Genomic DNA, 6000 nt, shown 5'->3' on the forward strand with positions numbered 1-6000 from the left:
GTACTAGCTACATTTCAAGGGTTTAATAGTCCACTTCTGGCTAGTAGCTATGATATTGGATAATGCATATTATGGGCAATTTCCATCATCTCAGAAAGTTCAGTTGGATAGTGCTGCTATAGAGCTTTAATCAATTTTCAAAGAGTCTGTGACTACAAAAAAGTTTTAAAAAAACACATTGAATTAGTATGGGTGGTATGTAAAAATAGCTTTATCCCTAAGAGGCAGGCTTTGCCTGTGTTAATGATGATTGCGCTGGGCCTGGGGTATTAAATATAAAGACCCAAAGCATAAGACTTTCTACATGGGGACCCTCAGTCACTTTTTTCTGAAGTGTGCATGAGAGAAATCAGGGAAGGGCATTGTATTAGTGTGCTTGGGCTGCCATAACAAAAAACCACAGACGGGGTGGCTTAAACAACAGAAATTTAGTTTCTCCTAGTCCATGATCAAGATACTGGCAAATTCTGTTTCTGGTAATGACTCGCTCCTTGGCTTGCAGATGGCTGCCTTCTCATTGTCTCCTCACATGGTCTTTCCTCTGTGGTGTACAAGGAGAGCAGAAGAGAGAGAAATCTCTTCCTCTTTCTATAAGGATGCAGCCTTATCAGATTAAAGTCTTGTCCTTTTGACTTCACTTAACATTTATTGCATCCTTATAGGTTCTATCTCCAAATACAATTACACTGGGGTTAGTACTTCCACCTCTGAATTGGTGGGAGTGGGGCGCAATTCAGTCCAAATAGGCATTTTCGAGAGATGTAAATCACTACTTCTACAGCAAATGAGAGGAAACAGGATAAGTGCTAGGAGGACACTGACTAACGAAAAGCTTAGTGTCAGGCTGAGGTGTGCAAGGCTTTGAAGGAAATAAGTCATTCTCATTTATTTATTTATTTATTTGAGAAAGGGTTATTGGGCACCTACTGTAAGCTTAGCATTATGTTTGTCACTAGGAGTGTGGAAGATGAACAGGATATGATAAATGCCATTGATCCTCTAAAGTTGGCTGAGGGGTGTGGAAATAAGTGTGCAGACACTCACATCCATGCAAGGTGCCTGCTGGTAGACTGGAATCCTGAGCTAGTGAGTCATGAATCCTGTTATGTAAGCTGGGGTCTGCGGTTCACAGTTAATGTTTTTGTTTTAGATTTCCTGTGGTTTTTAGGTGTTGTGATTAGAGATCATTAGAGATTAGCTCAGGATAGTTTTGCAGAAAATCTGACTCCTTGAAGGCCTGCTTTTCCCTGACTAGGCTCAAAACACAGCCGTACACCTCAAAGTATTAGAGAGGAGGGGAAAAGTCTATTAGGAGAAGGAACCAGTTCTCACTTAGGCAAGGAAGTGAGTATGGGCCGAATGTTAATTTAGACAGGCCCTTTCAGTGTTGGCTAATATGTAAGCACCACAAAGTCTAGACTTCTAAGGCAAAGTTAATTCCCTTACTTTTCAAACCCAGAGAAGTTAAAAGCCCAGAGAAGTTGTAAGCCCAGAGAAGTTAAAAGGCTTGCACAGCACAGGGTTACACAGAATACAGAGCCAGGAATAGCATCCTGTTTTGGTGTCAGTTCCTCTTAGGACTACTCAAGTGTGTTGGTGTTTATTTCGGTTTACGAACGTAAATACAGAAACTGAGAGTAAGCTTGCAGGAAGTTTTACAGAAATTTGACATTGCCACAACACCCAAACCCTTAATCATTTTTCTAGTAATTCACTTTTACGGATTTTACAAAAGTATTGATGCCAACAAATTGGAAAGGAAAAAAATCTAGTGTTTCCCCACAATTAGGTTGTGAAGCACTGCTGCGCAGTGTGTGCTCTTTTAAATAGTACCTGGCAGAATGGTTTTGTTGACTTAACCTACACGTGTGGGGCCGCCTAAGCCCTGGGAGACTATGACATATGCAGGAGAACAGCGCTTGTTCTTGGCCCTACTCTCCATCACTTCCTCCTGCCAGGCCAAATTGACAGGTTCTCCCAAGGACCTGTCTTTGATTCCCTTCTTTGCTTTCTCAGGCTCCCTTGACTTCTCATGTTCTTGAACAGGGTTGGGTTTGTAGATCTGTCTCACAGAATTCTACTTCCTGCCCCAGCCCCTCTCCGATCCCAGTCTCTTATTTCCATTGTCCTGCTCTGCCCAGTCACCATTACTTCAAGTTTTTTAAAGCACACATTCTCTCCTCCCCAGTTATCACTCCTGCCCACCACTCAGGCTCAGACCCTCAGTTCCCTTACCCCCTTCCAGTTTCTCAACTCCCTGCCCAATCATTCACCATCATCATGCGTCAAAACTCCATTTTGACTTGTCCTTAAAAGTATTTCTGGCACCTCTCTCTTCCTCATCATCCTCGCTGCCACCATGGCAGTTCAATTCTTTAATGACTGCAAACCCTCCCTGATCTCTCTGCTTCCACCTGCTCTCCCTTTTAACATATTCTTCATGTGTCCTAAAATGCTCTTTTAGTTGGTAGGACTTTCTCCCATTTAAAAACCTTCCGTGATAAGATAAATTCCAAACCTTTTGGATAAATTCCAAACCTTAACTCTGATGATAAAGGCCCTGTCTAATTTACTGGTCCCGATCCATCTTTCCATCATCTCTTACTCCTCCCTCACATACCTTCTGCTCCAGACCGTTAGAATTTCCTATTGCATTTCTGCAAGGTGTTCCCCAAACTTTCCCATGTTGCATTACTGTTCAAGCTATTCAAGCCAGCATGTTCTCCCTCTCACCTCTGCCCAGTACACTTTAAAGTCCAGCTCAGATCTTATTCTTCTCTCTCACCATTGTCAGAAGTAATATTTCTGCTTCCTGAACTATACAATTTTGATTATGCCTCCATTGTAGCACTTATTTCATACTATTCTGCATTATAGTTATTTGTACACATGCAAAATCTTTCCTAGGTTATCTGCTCCATGGGGATAGAGTCCATCATATTTTATGCATATAACTGGTATGCTGAATAAACATGATACATGAATTATAATCAAAATATAACTTTACTTATGTCCTCCTATGTAAACTAAGTCAACAAAACCATTCTGCCAGGTACTATTCCTTCAATTTCGTTCAATAGCAGTAATATTCCCTGACTGTGGGTAAAGTTTCCTGCAGGCCCATGGCTGTCCTAATCTATCTCGAGTAATAGATTGTCCTAGAATCATTTTTGCAAACACTGGCATAATTCAGTAATCACTATCCAGTGTAAAAGACAAAATCTTAGAACTGACATTGGTTTCTCTCTTGGCCTTGTTGGGAAGGGTACCTGCTTTCTATTCTCTCCCTGCTCGCTTCTTTCCTCACATTTGATGGGTTTTTAATAAATTGAGATTTTCTATTTAAATGCTTACTTGTCCCATCTTTGGCCAATAAGAACCTCTTCAGGTTGGCTCTGAATGAATCATTTTGTTAGTGAAACCAGGAGACCCAAAAATTTGAGAAGCAAATTTGCTTGCTGCAGGAGACCCAAAAACTTGAGAGGCAAGAGGAGGTAAGGAGAAAAGGTGTTTTCTTTATTCTGGATGCCAGCAGCCAAGGAAGATGGTGGACTGCTGTCCTGAGAACTGCCGTCTTCCCAGAGCTGAGGATAATCGAGGAGTTTTATAGGCATACAGGCTGAGGGAAGAACAAAGAGAAATGGGGGATTTGGTCAGGCATGTCTGAGAGCTTATATCGCTTCCCAGGGTCTGGTCTGTTTCAAGATAATATTCTCTCCAGATTTGGCCACTGTGACCAGGGGCTTTATGCATCACCAGTAAAAACCGCAAGGGAGTTGCAAAATGGATTCCGGGGCCTGGATGCCCAAGGACTAAGCAATTACTTTTTTCAGTTACTGTTCTGCTTATTAACTGGATTAGTGAAGTATATGTAACCTTGAGAAAAGAAACAAAGCAGAGTCATTAAATCAAGCAATGACGGGGAGAAACAAAGAGAAAACAGCTGTGTGGGGACAGAGGCCCAAAGTGCAGTTTCCAGGCTCTCGGCCTCACATAGAAAGGTGCTGGCTCAGGTAGTAAATGGCCATCAGCTGTGGCTAGTTGGCTGTCAGCTGTAACCAACGAGCCATTGGCCACTGCTGTGGCTACGCTAGCAGAAAATGGGGGCTAGCAAGAAGATGGTGGCTGAGCTAGCAAGCGCAGATTGCGAGAGGCGGATGCCGCCAGGGAGAATATAGTGGTATGACTCCCCTACCTATGGCTCCGTGGGTGTTTTTGGCCTCACCATATCCTGCGTTCTTATGTGGGGAGCGGGACCAGAGACCCCGCATGACACCTTGCACGACAAGCTGAATAGTAATCTATGAAGTGAATCAAACTGTAAGCTGACTAAGTTATTGATTTCTTCAGTTTCATCCTTACACTTTTGATGTAACCCTAGTAACTCTTCATAGCTTCCTCGCTCTCTTTCTAACAAGATATTTCAGGTGTATTTTGTACATTTCCCACCTCAGGGCCTGAATGAACTTTTTCTTCAAAAGACCCTGGTTTTTGGTTGTTGTTTTTGTTTATTTTGTTTTTAAGTGGGAAATGGTTATGTCAAGACCACAATTTGGATGCTAGAGATGCTCATCACTACTGGGTTGGTCGTTGTTTCTGGGCCTCTTCAGTAAAAGGTATCCCTCTCTGTCTTCCCTTTATCCTTCCTTCGCTCCTGTCTGTTTTTCTACTCATCTGTCTCCTAGCTCTGGGCTCACATACAGCAAACCCTCATTTAACTTCATTGATAAGTTCTGCTACTTTAGGCAAAACGACTTATAATGAAACCAATTTTACCATAAGCTAATTGATATAAACAAGAGTTAAGTTCCCATGATATGTCATGAATATTATAACAAAATGACATTAAATGAAAATATGTTATTTGAGGACCTGCTGTATATCCATATTTTAGGATAAAATGCTTAATACCGCCAATTAAAATTTGGGAATGCTGCAGAGTTTTTTTAACCTCTATATTACATCTGTCTCTCTCTCTGTCTCTCTCTCTCTCTCTCTCTCTCTCTCTCTCTCTTTTCACAGAGACTCATAGTTCTCAGAGACATGGGGATTGGTAGAATCAGATTACCCTATAATTACTTATTTGATCCCACATTACACATATAATAGTCTTAGAATAACAATACTTTTTGTGTCAGGAAAAATTTTTAATTATGTTATTTAGTATTTTTCCTTTTGCTTTGATTTTCTTCACCAGAGATTTATATTAACTTTCCTCAGGGTAGATGCTGAGGAAAATTTGTCTTCATTGGTTGATGTGAGCTATTGTCTATTAGCTTTATCTATTCTTGCATGTGAGGTGATTTCTGTGATGTGATCAGAGATTGAGTAAATTTCCCCTTTGGTCTCATTCTCCTGAGCAGGGGAGATATGAGATGTTGTTTTTTGGGTCTCACTCTCCCGAGCAGGGGAGCTATAAGATGATGTTTGCTGTCTGCACCTCATTCTCCCGAGCAGAGGAGACATGAGCCTGAGGTCGCTTTTCTGCCTTTTCTGTTTGTGCTGTGATCAGGGGCTGAGTAATTTCCCCCTTTGGTCTCACCCTCCCAAGCAGGGGAGATATGAGATGATATTTGCTGTTCTGGCTTTACCGTGAGGGGGTGGTTAAAGAAATTCTTGATTAGGGGTTGAGAGAATTCCCTCTTTGCTCTGTCTGTTTCACCCACATCAATGGATAAAGTGAAGAAATAGCTAAGTTATATCAGGACGACGTGACAGGCACGTTGCCAGGCTTTGGAAGACCTTGCGCTGATGGTCCCAAGCAAAAACAGTAGATATTTCTTGTCTGGATGCACTAGCCCTTCAGCCAGATAAGTAATATATTTTCTTTTTTTTTTTTTTTTTTTATCACTGACTGCTTGACCCTCCCAGAACTGGCCATTCTCAGACGGGGAGGCAAGAACAAGAAACTCGGCTCTAAGGTACATCTGAGAAAATATATAAGACAGACCTCAGTTGGCAGTGTAATTATTATTATTATTTCATCATTTGGTCATTTGT

This window comes from Rhinolophus sinicus, linkage group LG01 (assembly GCF_036562045.2).
Source record: "Rhinolophus sinicus isolate RSC01 linkage group LG01, ASM3656204v1, whole genome shotgun sequence".
NCBI lineage: Eukaryota > Metazoa > Chordata > Mammalia > Chiroptera > Rhinolophidae > Rhinolophus > Rhinolophus sinicus.